Below are 15208 nucleotides of genomic sequence, written 5' to 3' on the forward strand. Positions count from 1 at the left end.
TCTGTAAAACCAGCGCATGCGCAGCACTGCCTACAAATGCGTTAAGTTTGTGTACCCCCCACCCCTCCCCCCTTTCTTGTGCTCTGCTGGGGAGCACACATGTCCGACCAGCCTCCGGAGCCTGAGGACGGAGCAGAGCGCCGGAGGGACTCGTCGTGGGACCTGCACGCGCGGATACAGGTAAGTTTCACCTGCTATTCGCCACCTCACAGTGGCGAATAGTAACTGCATCATATTCCGAAAATTGATAATTTTCAGAATTTGATGAATACCACAATTTCCACATCCCCATACTAATGTATGTGGAGTGTGGAAATTAACGCAGGGGAACTTAGCAAGGAGATATCTGTGATATCTCCTGTGCTAAGTGGCTACATGAATACCAAAATAACGTTATTTAAGGAAAATGTCCTTAAAAACGTTATTTTAGTGTTGATGAATAGGCAGCTTGATGTGAGATAAAATTGTGAAATATATATCACCAACCAATCAGCTCCAAACTATCATTTCTTAAACACAGCCTACAAAATGTAAGTTAGAAGCTGATTGCTTGGTGATCTATATCTCACAATTTTATCTCACATCAAGCTTTGATACATAAGCCCCAAAGTGAAATAAGATAAAGTACCAGCCAATCAGCTTCCAACTTTCATTTTACAAACACAGCCTGTGACATGGCAGTGAGGAGCTGATTGGCTGGTATCTTATATCTTTTCACTTGGTCTCTTAACACTGCTTAGTAAAGACCCCTGAATCTTGAGAGTTGTTGTCTGAAAAACATGCAAGTTTGCATGTTCTGTGACTTTAATACAGTACATTGGCTGAATGAAAACTCTCACATTTTTAAATTCTCACCCCATTACATTTAGCCCTTGGTATTTGGTTGGTTTGGTTAGGTAAAGCTGGCACCACATTGGTTTAAATCACACCCAAAGAAAAGGGAAGGCATTTTCCCAATTGACCAAGCACTAGTTTAGCAGTTGTAGAGGATTAGATGGTGATCACTGTAGGTTTTTTTAGGGCAGTGGGGGCTGAGCACAGAGAAGGACACATCTGTGCACACCAATGCAGAGCTGTTACTACTCATTTTGGTGCCCTGTGTACATAAAGAGCATTGGTGCCGCTCCCCATAATAGAAGCATGGAGGGTGCGCACCAAAGCCTAGCACTGAAAAAAAACAGGTGTTTGCTCGCTGGGTTGGGGCGTGACCACACAATAGTACCCCCAATCCAAATTATGCCACACAGTAGTGCCCCTTTGTCTCAATCCAACCGACAGTGATGCCCTGATTGGAAGTTAAAGGGAGGGTGAGGACGGGGACACTGAAGGGAGTTACAGGGAGGGTGAGGACAGGGACATTGAGGGGGAGATTCAGGGAGGGTGGGGGCTAGGACACTGATTGGGGGTTACAGGGAGGGTGGGGCTGGGACACTAAATGGGGGTTAAAGGGAGGGTGATGACGGGGACACTGAAGAGAGTTACAGTGAGGGTTCTGAGGGGGAGATACAGGAAAGGTGAGGGAAAGGACACTGATTGGGGGTTACAGGGAGGGTGAGAGCTGGGACACTGGGGGTTAAAGGGAGTGTGAGGACGGGAATACTGAGGTGAGTTACAGGGAGGGGTGCCAGACTTTAGATAGTAATTAGTTAGACAATGTCTAGATCGACCCCAGTTGTTAGACAGTCAATAGATCGACAGGCACAAAAGGTCGACAGGTACAAAAGGTCGACACACTAAAGGTCGACATGTAAGAAGGTCGACAGGTCCAAATGGTTGACAAGGTCGACATGAAAATGGTCGACACAAAAATGATCAATTTTTTTTTTTTTTTTAGGGTTAGGCACTTAAGATGAGCCAGTGTCCAACATCATTCCCTACCATCCAACGTCATTCCCTACCATCCAAGTGGGCATGGAGGGGGAATAAATCCATGTGGCGAGTGAAGCGAGCCACCGTGCCCGCAGCGTGGCGAGCGAAGCGAGCCCGCAAGGGGCCGAATGGTATTTACAAAAAAAAAACATAAAAAAAAAATGTTGACCATGTTCGTGTCGACCTTTTCCATGTCGACCTTTTGACCCTGTCGACCATTTGTAACTGTCGACCTTCTTACATGTCGACCTTTAGTGTGTCGACCTTTTGTACTTGTCGACCTTTTGTACCTGTCGGTCTATTGACTGTCTAACAACTGGGGTAGATCTAGACATTGTCTAACTAATTTTTGTCTATCTCTTATACCACACCCACAGGGAGGATGAGGACGGGGACACTGAGGGGGAGATACAGGGAGGGTGAGGGCTGGGACACTGATTGGGGGGTTACAGGGAGAGTGGGGCTGGGAGGGTGATGATGGGGACACTGAAGGGAGTTACAGTGAGGGTTAGGGCAGGGACACTGAGGGGGAGATACAGGAAAGGTGAGGGCTGGGGCATGGAGGGGGGGTTAAAGGGAGGGTGAGGATGGAGACACTGAGGGCTGGGACACTGATTGGGAGATACAGGGAGGGTGGGGGCTGTGACACTGAGGGGGGATTATGGGGGGGTGAGGGCAGGGACACTGAGGGGAGATACAGGAAAGGTGAAGGCTGTGACACTGAGGGGGGTTACAGGGAGGGTGGGGGCTGGGACACTGAGGGGAGGTATAAGGAGGGTGAGGAAGGGGACACTGAAGGGAATTACAGGGAGGGTAAGGGCTGGGACACTGAGGGGGTGATACAGGGTGGGTGAGGGGGAGTTACAGGGAGGGGGGGTTGGGACACTGATTGGGGGGGTTATAGGGAGGTGAGGGAAGGGACACGGGGTTACTGGGAGGGTGAGGGCTGGGACACTGATTGGGGGTTAAAGGGAGGGGGAGGACGGGGATACTGAGGGGGAGATACAGGGAGAGTGAGGGCTGGGACACTGGGAGATACAGGGAGGGTGGGGGCTGTAACACTGATAGGGGGTTATAGGGGGGGTGAGGGCTGGGACACTGATTTGGGGTTACAGGGAGGGGGTGGGAAGGGATACTGAGGGGGAGTTACAGGGAGGGGGGGGTTGGGACACTGATTGAGGGTTAAAGGGACGGTGATGACGGGGACACTGAAGGGAGATTACAGTGAGGGCTGGGACACTGAGGGTGAGGACAGGGACACTGATTGGGGGCTAAAGGGAGGGTGAGGATGGGGACACTGAAGGGAGTTACAGGGATGGTAAGGGCTGGGACACTGAGGGGGAGATACGGGGGGGTGAGGGCTGAGACACTGATTTATGGTTACAGGGAGGGGGAGGGTGAGAGAAGGGATACTCGGGGATTTACAGGGAGGGGGGCTAGGACACTGGGGATTTACAGGGAGGGGGGCTGGGATACTGATTGGGGGTTACAGGGAGGGCGATGGCTGAGACACTGAGGGAGTTTACAGGGAGGGTGGGGGCAGTGACACTGAGGGGAATACAGTGAGGGTGAGGGCTGGGACTCTGAGGGGGGGTTACAGTGAAGGTGAGGGCTGGGACACTGAAGGGAGTTACAGTGAGGATGAGGACAGGGACACTGAGGGGAATACAGAGAGGGTGAGGGCTGGGACACTGATTGGGGGGTTGGTTACAGGGAGAGTGGGGCTGGGACACTGGGGGTTAAAGGGAGGGTGAGGATGGGAACACTGAGGTGAGTTACAGGGAGGATGAGGACAGGGACACTGAGGGGAGATACAGGGAGGGTGAGAGCTGGGACACTGATTGGGGGGTTACAGGGAGAGTGGGGCTGGGACACTGATTGTGGGGTTACAGGGAGAGTGGGGCTGGGACAGGGTGATGATGGGGACACTGAAGGGAGTTACAGTGAGGGTTAGGACAGGGGAGGGGTTGGGACATTGTTTGGGGGGGTTACAGGGAGGGTGAGGGCTGGGACACTGATTGAGGGTTAAAGGGAGGGTGGGGGTTGGGATACTGGGGGTTAAAGGGAGGGTGATGACGGGGACACTGAATGGAGTTACAGTGAGGGTGATGGCAGGGACACAGAGGGAGATACAGGAGAGGTGAGAGCTGGGACACTGAGGGTGAGGACGGGGACACTAAAGGGAGTTACAGGGAGGCTGGGACACTGAGGGGGAGATACAGGGAGGGTGGGGGCTGGGACACTAATTGGGAGATACAGGGAGGGTGGGGGCTCTGACACTGAGGGGGGGTGAGGGAAGGGACACTGAGGGGAGATACAGGAAAGGTGAAGGCTGGGACACTGAGGGGGGTTACAGGGAGGGTGGGAGCTGGGACACTGAGGGGAGGTATAAGGAGGGTGAGGATGGGAACACTGATTGGGGGTTAAAGGGAGGGTGAGGAAGGGCACACTGAAGGGAATTACAGGGATGGTAAGGGCTGGGACACTGAGGGGGTGATACAGGATGGGTGAGGGGGAGTTACAGGGAGGGGGGGTTGGGACACTGATTGGGAGGGTTACAGGGAAGGTGAGGAAAGGGACACTGGGGGTTACTGGGAGGGTGAGGGCTGGGACACTGATTGGGGGTTAAAGGGAGGGTGAGAACGGGGATATTGAGGGAGAGATACAGGGAGGGTGAGGGCTGGGATACTGGGAGATATAGGGAGGGTGGGGGCTGTAACACTGATAGGGGGTTATAGGGGGGATGAGGGCTGGGACACTGATTTGGGGTTACAGGGAGGGGGAGGGAAGGGACACTGAGGGGGGGTTACAGGGAGGGGGGTTGGGACATTGATTGGGGGGTTACAGGGAGGGTGAGGGCTGGGACACTGAGGGTTACAAGGAGGTTGGGGGGTGGGATACTGAGGGTTAAAGGGAGAGTGGGGACTGGTACACTGGGGGTTAAAGGGAGGGTGATGATGGGGACACTGAAGGGAGTTACAGTGAGGGTTAAGACAGGGACACTGAGGGGGAGATACAGGGGAGGGGTTGGGACATTGTTTGGGGGGGTTACAGGGAGGGTGAGGGCTGGGACACTGATTGAGGGTTAAAGGGAGGGTGGGGGCTGGGATACTGGGGGTTAAAGGGAGGTGATGACGGGGACACTGAATGGAGTTACAGTGAGGGTGATGGCAGGGACACAGAGGGAGATACAGGAGAGGTGAGAGCTGGGACACTGAGGGTGAGGACGGGGACACTAAAGGGAGTTACAGGGAGGCTGGGACACTGAGGGGGAGATACAGGGAGGGTGGGGCTGGGACACTAATTGGGAGATACAGGGAGGGTGGGGGCTCTGACACTGAGGGGGGGTGAGGGAAGGGACACTGAGGGGAGATACAGGAAAAGTGAAGGCTGGGACACTGAGAGGGGTTACAGGGAGGGTGGGGGCTGGGACACTGAGGGGAGGTATAAGGAGGGTGAGGATGGGAACACTGATTGGGGGTTAAAGGGAGGGTGAGGAAGGGCACACTGAAGGGAATTACAGGGATGGTAAGGGCTGGGACACTGAGGGGGTGATACAGGATGGGTGAGGGGGAGTTACAGGGAGGGGGGGTTGGGACACTGATTGGGAGGGTTACAGGGAAGGTGAGGAAAGGGACACTGGGGGTTACTGGGAGGGTGAGGGCTGGGACACTGATTGGGGGTTAAAGGGAGGGTGAGAACGGGGATATTGAGGGAGAGATACAGGGAGGGTGAGGGCTGGGATACTGGGAGATACAGGGAGGGTGGGGGCTGTAACACTGATAGGGGGTTATAAGGGGGATGAGGGCTGGGACACTGATTTGGGGTTACAGGGAGGGGGAGGGAAGGGACACTGAGGGGGGGTTACAGGGAGGGGGGTTGGGACATTGATTGGGGGGTTACAGGTGACTGGGACACTGAGGGTTACAAGGAGGGTGGGGGGTGGGACACTGAGGGTTAAAGGGAGAGTGGGGACTGGTACACTGGGGGTTAAAGGGAGGGTGATGACGGGAACACTGAAGAGAGTTACAGTGAGGGTGATGGCAAGGACACAGAGGGAGATACAGGAGAGGTGAGGGCTGGGACACTGATGGGGAGATACAGGGAGGTGAGGGCTGAGACACTGATTTGGGGTTACAGGGAGGGGAAGGGTGAGAGAAGGGACACTCAGGGGGATTTACAGGGAGGGGGGCTGGGACACTGATTAGGGGTTACAGGGAGGGTGGGGGCAGTGACACTGAGGGGGTTTACAGGAGGGGTGAGGGCAGGGTCACTGAGGAGATACAGGAAAGGTGAGGGCTGGGACACTGAGGGGGGTTACAGTGAGGGTGAGGGCTGGGACACTGATTGGGGGTTATAGGGAGGGTGATGGCTGAGACATTGAGGGGAGGTTACAGTGAAGGTGAGGGCTGGGACACTGGGATTAAAGGGAGGGTGATGATGGGGACACTGAAGGGAGTTACAGTGAGGGTGAGGGCAGGGACACTGAGGGGGAGATACATGAAAAGTTGAGGGCTGGGACACTGAGGGGGAGATACAGGAAAAGTTGAGGGCTGGGACACTGAGGGGGAGTTACAGGGAGGGTGAAGACATGGACACTGAGGGGAAGTTTCAGGGAGGGTGAGAGAAGGGACACTGAGGGGCAGATACAAAGAGGGTAAGGGCTAGGACACTGAGAGGGAGATTCAGTGATTATACATATAAGTAAGTAAATAAGGTGCACACACTCAACACAAAATGGCAGCTGCTCAATCAATCTGGCAATATTATTCAGGTGCATGAAAGGAAGGGTCATATCAAGTAGAAAAAAGGGGTGTTTAACCCCATAGTGTTCCTCAGCACATTGAATTATACTTGCAACAATATATGGTAATAGGAATTCAGAGATATTAGTTGCATGCATTTGCAAATACATGGGAAGCTGCTAGGCCGCATCACGGCTTCTCTGTCACTAGCAGTCCCTAACACTAAGCCGTTCACGTCCAGCCCAGGATCCCCCCCCTCCCCCAGGGCATCACTTATTAATTAGTCTTACACATCTATACTTTACACTTCACTGTCACCCTTCTTCCTTTTTTTGTGTGATGCCCTGGGGGAGTCCTGGGTTGGACGTTTTTGGGGTGCCCTGCTCCCCGGACGTGAACTGCTTAGTGATAGGGACTGCTAGTGACAGAGAAGCCGTGACGCGGCCTAGCAGCTTCCCATGTATTTGCAAATGCATGCAAATAAAATCTCTGAATTCCTACTACCATATAGTTTTCATATATTGTTGCAAGTATAATTCAGTGTGCTGAGGAACAGTAAGGTGCACACACTTACCTAATAATGTTTGGTAGTGCCCCCTCTCCTCTCCTCTTCAGGTTCCAGGAGATGCAGCTGTGGCATTGGGTCTCTTCCTGCTACTGTAGTAGCGCTGCTGCTCCTCTTCGGCGCTTCCAGGTCTTCCCTTCACACACAGCAAGCAGGGGGGCATGTCAGACAGTAGCTGTTACTAGAGGTCCCACTGGTCCTCTAGTGTCTGCTGGCAGAACATGGCCAGTGGACACTAGAGGACTAGCGGGACCTCCTAGTATCATTACTTTTCTTTATGTGAAATAAATGTTCTCCGGCAGCGGCCATTTTGGGAAAGACATTTTGTATACTGTAGCATCCAAACGGACAGCCAGATCAGCCCACTTGTCCATCGGCCCTTCTGGCATTTGCCAGAACAGCCCGATGGCCAGTCTGGCCCTGCCCGTATCTCACTCACATCAGTCACTGCATCACACTCCCATCCCTCACTCACATCAGTCACTGCATCACACTCCCATCCCTCACTCACATAAGTCACTGCATCACACTCCCATCCCTCACTCACATCAGTCACTGCATCACATTCCCATCCCTCACTCACATCAGTCACTGCATCACACTCCCATCCCTCACATCAGTCACTGCATCACACTCCCATCCCTCACACACATCAGTCGCTGCATCACATTCCCATCCCTCACTCACATCAGTCACTGCATCACACTCCCATCCCTCACTCACATCAGTCACTGCATCACACTCCTTTCCATAGTTGCCAAGTCTGCTTATAACAAGCGGAATTGGGCTTGTTATATTTGCAATTTGCTTGTTTTTTTTGAAAGTTGCTTGTTGCTTGTTTTTGGGCTTGTTTATTTTAAGGTTGCTAGTTTTTGAGCTTGTTTTTGTTGTGTACATTGCCAAGGCACCCCTGGAGGTAAGTAAATGTGTGTGTGTGTGTACCTGTGTGAGGGATGGGGGAAGGTTGTGTCTGGGGAATAGTGTGTGTGAGGGAGGGGGGGAAGGTTGTGTCTGGGGAATAGAGGGCCTGATTCAGCCCCGATCGCAAGCGCTGAGCGCTCGCAACCGGGTCGATGGTGGCCCACAGCACATGCGCATGACGGAGCCGGCTCTGTTGTGCGCATGCGTGAGACCTGGCTAGCGATGGGTAATCCGTCGCTCCGGGTCTCGCACCAAAGGGGACGAGCTGTCGTTGTTGAGTGACAGCTCGCTCCCTTTGGTGGGCGGGCCGGGGGGGGTGGCTGCCCAAACGGAGGCGTTTCCATGTGAACGCCTGCCGTTTGGGGGCGGACCCACTGACATCGCGAGTGATGTCAGTGGAGAGATTCTGGCTCTGTTAGAGCCGAAATCTCTCTGGGGCTTGCGGCCACGAGACCCTACCACAAAGGTTTTGTCGCAAGCCCGATGGTCGCGATGGTCTTGACCATCGCGACCATCAACCTGGCCGCTCGCTATAGCTGTGGGTAGTCACCCACAGCTATGTGAGCGGCCGGGAGGCCGCACAAAAAAAAAAACCACCCTGATTCAGAGCGAGTTCACGTCCAGCTCAGGGACCCCCCCCCCCCAGGGCATCACTTATTAATTTGTCTAACACATCTATACTTTACACTTCACTGTCACCCTTCTTCCTTTTTTTGTGTGATGCCCTGGGGGGGTCCTGGGTTGGACGTTTTTGGGGTGCCCTGCTCCGCGGACGTGAACCGCTTAGTGATAGGGACTGCTAGTGACAGAGAAGCCGTGACGTGGCCTAGCAGCTTCCCATGTATTTGCAAATGCATGCAAATAAAATCTCTGAATTCCTACTACCATATAGTTTTCATATATTGTTGCAAGTATAATTCAGTGTGCTGAGGAACAGTAAGGTGCACACACTTACCTAATAATGTTTGGTAGTGCCCCCTCTCCTCTCCTCTTCAGGTTCCAGGAGATGCAGCTGTGGCATTGGGTCTCTTCCTGCTACTGTAGTAGCGCTGCTGCTCCTCTTCGGCGCTTCCAGGTCTTCCCTTCACACACAGCAAGCAGGGGGGCATGTCAGACAGTAGCTGTTACTAGAGGTCCCACTGGTCCTCTAGTGTCTGCTGGCAGAACATGGCCAGTGGACACTAGAGGACTAGCGGGACCTCCTAGTATCATTACTTTTCTTTATGTGAAATAAATGTTCTCCGGCAGCGGCCATTTTGGGAAAGACATTTTGTATACTGTAGCATCCACATGGACAGCCAGATCAGCCCACTTGTTCATCGGCCCTTCTGGCATTTGCCAGAAGAGCCTGATGGCCAGTCTGGCCCTGCCCGTACCTCACTCACATCAGTCACTGCATCACACTCCCATCCCTCACTCACATCAGTCACTGCATCACACTCCCATCCCTCACTCACATAAGTCACTGCATCACAATCCCATCCCTCACTCACATCAGTCACTGCATCACACTCCTATCCATAGTTGCCAAGTCTGCTTATAACAAGCGGAACTGGGCTTGTTATATTTGCAAGTTGCTTGTTTTTTTTTGCAAGTTGCTTGTTGTTTGTTTTTGGGCTTGTTTATTTTAAGGTTGCTAGTTTTTGAGCTTGTTTTTGTTGTGTGCATTGCCAAGGCATCCCTGGAGGTAAGTAAATGTGTGTGTGTCTGTGTGAGGGACAGGGGAAGGTTGTGTCTGGGGAATAGTGTGTGTGAGGGAGGGGGGGAAGGTTGTATCTGGGGAATAGAGGGCCTGATTCAGCCCCGATCGCAAGCGCTGAGCGCTCGCAACCGGGTCGATGGTGGCCCACAGCACATGCGCACGACGGAGCCGGCTCAGTTGTGCGCATGCGTGAGACCCGGCTAGCGACGGTTAATCCGTCGCTCCGGGTCTCGCACCAAAGGGGACGAGCTGTCGTTGTTGAGTGACAGCTCACTCCCTTTGGTGGGCGGGCCGGGGGGGGTGGCTGCCCAAACGGAGGCGTTTCCATGTGAACGCCTGCCGTTTGGGGGCGGACCCACTGACATCGCGAGTGATGTCAGTGGAGAGATTCTGGCTCTGTTAGAGCCGAAATCTCTCTGGGGCTTGCGGCCACGAGACCCTACCACAAAGGTTTCGTCGCAAGCCCGATGGTCGCGATGGTCTTGACCATCGCGACCATCAACCTGGCCGCTCGCTATAGCTGTGGGTAGTCACCCACAGCTATGTGAGCGGCCAGGAGGCCGCACAAAAAAACAAAAAACGCCCTGATTCAGAGCAAGCACTCGTTCAGAGCGTCCGGCTCTGAATCAGGGCCAGAGGGCAGTAGTCAGTGGTCAGGGTGAAGTTGGAGGGGGAAGGCATGAAGGAGAGGTAAACTAGATGATAGAAATGAGGCAGGTACATGGGGGTGAGTTAAAATTATTGAAGGCTGTTAAAAATAGGGGATAATGGAATTAGATAGGTGAGAGGAATGAAGGAGGTAAGGAAGAGGGGTGAGAGGAATGTGGAAAAGAGTCAGATAAAGAAAGGTGGGTACACACTAGATGATTTGTCGCCTGATCCTGCTGATTGGGCCGACATATAGACCACATCGGCCAGTTTGTAACCGCTATGCGTGATCCTGCGCACTCCTGCGGGTCGTCCATCAGGGACGATCTGTCGGCCTGCATATAGGGCTGATGGAACGACCCAGATGCTGACATAGTCATAGTAGATGGAGCCGGTGCCCTACATATCGGACATTTGGTCACCACCATCATGCAGTATGTATTGACCGCCCGATATATATTCCGTGGTCCGGCATCGCATCGCTGGACACACACATCGGCAAGTGTGTACCCAGCTGAAGACTGGCAAGGGAATGAGGTAAGAAAAGAGGGAGGAGGTAAAAATATGGAGGCTGGGGGAGAGGGAGAGAAGCAATATAGGCAGATAATAAGGATGTGCACACACTAAAATATTTAGGTTATTGAAGGGGGAATAAAGGAAGTTAGGCAGGTAGGGAGTGAGGACAAAGACACCCCCATAAATTGGGCTTTTTTATTATTCACATTCCCATCCCTCACTCACATCAGTCACTGCATCACACTCCTATCCCTCTCTCACATCAGTCACTGCATCACACTCCTATCCTTCACATCAGTCACTGCATCACACTCCTATCCCTCACTCACATCAGTCACTGCATCACACTCCTATTCCTCTCTCACATCAGTCACTGCATCACACTCCTATCCGTCACTCACATCAGTCACTGCATCACACTCCTATCCGTGACTCACATCAGTCACTGCATCACACTCCCATCCCTGACTCACATCAGTCACTGCATCACACTCCCATCCCTCACTCACATCAGTCACTGCATCACACCCCCATCCCTCACTCACATCAGTCACTGCATCACACTCTTATCCCTCACTCACATCAGTCACTGCATCACACCCCCATCCCTCACTCACATCAGTCACTGCATCACACTCCCATCCCTCACTCACATCAGTCACTGCATCACACACCCATCCCTCACTCACATCAGTCACTGCATCACACTCCCATCCCTCACTCACATCAGTCACTGCATTACACTCCTATCCCTCTCACATCAGTCACTGCATTACACTCCTAGCCCTCACTCACATCAGTCACTGCATCACACCCCCATCCCTCACACACATCAGTCACTGCATCACACTCCCATCCCTCACTCACATCAGTCACTGCATCACACTCCCATCCCTCACTCACATCAGTCACTGCATCACACTCCTATCCCTCTCTCATATCAGTCACTGCATCACACTTCTATCCCTCACATCAGTCACTGCATCACACTCCTATCCCTCACATCAGTCACTGCATCACACTCCTATCCCTCACATCAGTCACTGCATCACACTCCTATCCCTCACATCAGTCACTGCATCACACTTCCATCCCTCACTCACATCAGTCACTGCATCACACATCTATCCCTCACTCACATCAGTCATTGCATCACACTCCTATCTCTCACTCACATCAGTCACTGCATCACACTCCCATCACTCATATCAGTCACTGCATCACACTCCCATCACTCACATCAGTCACTGCATCACACTCCTATCCCTCACATCAGTCACTGCATCACACTTCCATCCCTCACTCACATCAGTCACTGCATCACACTCCCATCACTCACTCACATCAGTCACTGCATCACACTCCTATCCCTCACATCAGTCACTGCATCACACTCCCATCACTCACTCACATCAGTCACTGCATCACACTCCCATCACTCACTCACATCAGTCACTGCATCACACTCCTATCTCTCACTCACATCAGTCACTGCATCACACTCCTATCTCTCACTCACATCAGTCACTGCATCACACTCCTATCTCTCACTCACATCAGTCACTGCATCACACTTCCATCCCTCACTCACATCAGTCACTGCATCACATTCCTATCCCTCACATCAGTCACTGCATCACACTCCTATCTCTCACTCACATCAGTCACTGCATCACACTTCCATCCCTCACTCACATCAGTCACTGCATCACACTCCTATCCCTCACATCAGTCACTGCATCACACTCCCATCACTCACTCACATCAGTCACTGCATCACACTCCCATCAGTCACTGCATCACACTCCTATCTCTCACTCACATCAGTCACTGCATCACACTCCTATCTCTCACTCACATCAGTCACTGCATCACACTTTCATCCCTCACTCACATCAGTCACTGCATCACACTCCTATCCCTCACATCAGTCACTGCATCACACTTCCATCCCTCACTCACATCAGTCACTGCATCACACTCCTATCCCTCACATCAGTCACTGCATCACACTTCCATCCCTCACTCACATCAGTCACTGCATCACACTCCCATCCCTCACTCACATCAGTCACTGCATCACACTCCCATCACTCACTCACATCAGTCACTGCATCACACTTCTATCCCTCACATCAGTCACTGCATCACACTCCCATCACTCACTCACATCAGTCACTGCATCACACTCCCATCACTCACTCACATCAGTCACTGCATCACACTCCTATCTCTCACTCACATCAGTCACTGCATCACACTTCTATCCCTCACTCACATCAGTCACTGCATCACAAACTTACCGTATCTGTAGGCAGTGCTGCGCATGCGCTGGTTTTACAGATGTAACAGCGCATGCGCAGCACTGTTTCCAGATGTGATGAGGTAGTGTAGGTAGGGAAAAGTATCTATTTCCCGAAAAGCTGTCATCGCAAAAATGACAGCTTTTCGGAATAGATACTTATGGAGAGGTGGAATGATGAATTCCACCTATAATTAGCTAGAACTCCATGCGAGTTCTAAACCTAATTATCTCCAGAGAATTTTTAGGTTTAATGAATAGGCCCCTATATCTGTTTGTTAGCAGAAATAGGGGGTTGACACAAGATCGAGATTTGCTCGAGCTGTATTAGACAAGATTTGTATTTATTATTTAGACATAACCGCAAACGTGTATCACAAGTCAAATAAATGGTTAAAAACATGGGCGTAATTGTATGTTGTACACAACAATTGCCTTTTCTCTATCAAAGCCATGCTCCACCTGCACTTTGGTGCGCAATGATCTCCAAATTCTTTCTTTCTTTTTCTCTCTCTCTTTCGTTACTCAGTGCTACAGTCAGCTGTCGCTGAAAGACACGGGATAAAAAGTGATCTGGTAAAACAGCATTTCTCGAAGACACGTGAAAATAGTTGTCTCAGAGGCACAATACTGTCACAGACCGAAACACAATGATATCACATAAAAAGATACACACAGTCAGCGTCTGAGGGATACTGTATGTATTTATTGTTGGGAGACATGCTGAGGTATCATTGACAAACAGAGGGTTGCTGTGTAGAACACACACACGCACACACACACAGACACCTCTCTGTCACTTAAGACACCCAAGATATTATAACTGCCACGCACAGAGCACAGCTATATGTCACGCTGCTCCCTCCCACAATGCACTGGTTCTATTTCATCTTATGCACAATTAGATGTGATGATGAATCATTAGAAATAATAATTAGCAGTAATGACTGTTATGTAACTAGAGCTCCCCTTCCCCCCAAGAAATATATAAATATATATACAAACAGCTACATCTGCTATTCCTGTACACAGTTTCTCTATCTGAAAATATGCTTATAAACGTCTTTTATGGTCAAGTTCTATGTGGTGTTTTTGTGTGGCAATTCACCTGGCCAGAACTTGGATGTGACTTTAAAAAAAAAAAAATGTACAAGCACTGTGTGTGTCTTTTAAGTGGTACCACTTATCTGCTTTGGTTGAGTCCTGAAATAGTGGAATGAATCAGATTCCTGGTCCTGGCTGTCTGGTTGGTTGGTGATTACTCCTGGTCTTGGCTGGCTGGTCGGTGAATATTCCTGGTCCTGGCTGGCTGGTCAGTGATTTATTCCTGGTCCTGGCTGGCTGTTTGTATATAGACTGTAGGTAAGAGCTTTTAATACCCCTGCTGTCGCCTCTCCCTAGTGTAATTTCCCATCCTTTAATTTATGCCTCATTTTCTGTTGCTCACCTTCGTCCAAAAAAACCCATAGTTTTTCTCTGGTGCTTTCCCTCTCTAAGGGCCTGATTTAGAGTTGTATGCAAACCCAATGGTTTTTCATACAACTCAGATTGATGGAGATCTGCTCAGCTGGCAGAGCATGACAGCCACAGCCTCTGTCAGCTGTCAGAGCAGGCACAGCCTCACAATGAGTCACTCCCATGAGGCTGCGCTGCTGCTAATCTCCATGAGTCAGAGAAGCATGTGATGGGCTTCTCCAATCAGAGCCCAGCACATGCCCCTCTGTTCCATTTGCAAAGACTCATAGGGCGGAATTCAATTGATTTTGCGGCCCGCATCTCCCGTCTAAAGTGACAGGAGATCGCGGGCCGCTATGCAATTGTGCCAGCTTTTCACGCTGATCGCGCCCATAGAAGTCAGGTTTAGCCACGTAAAGCAGCTAAACCCGACCAAAGTGCTGGGCGCGATCGCGAAAAGTGATGTTTGGGCGCCCAAACATGTC

Source organism: Taudactylus pleione, unplaced genomic scaffold, assembly GCF_031769625.1.
Source record: "Taudactylus pleione unplaced genomic scaffold, aTauple2 ptg000329l, whole genome shotgun sequence".
Lineage (NCBI taxonomy): Eukaryota > Metazoa > Chordata > Amphibia > Anura > Myobatrachidae > Taudactylus > Taudactylus pleione.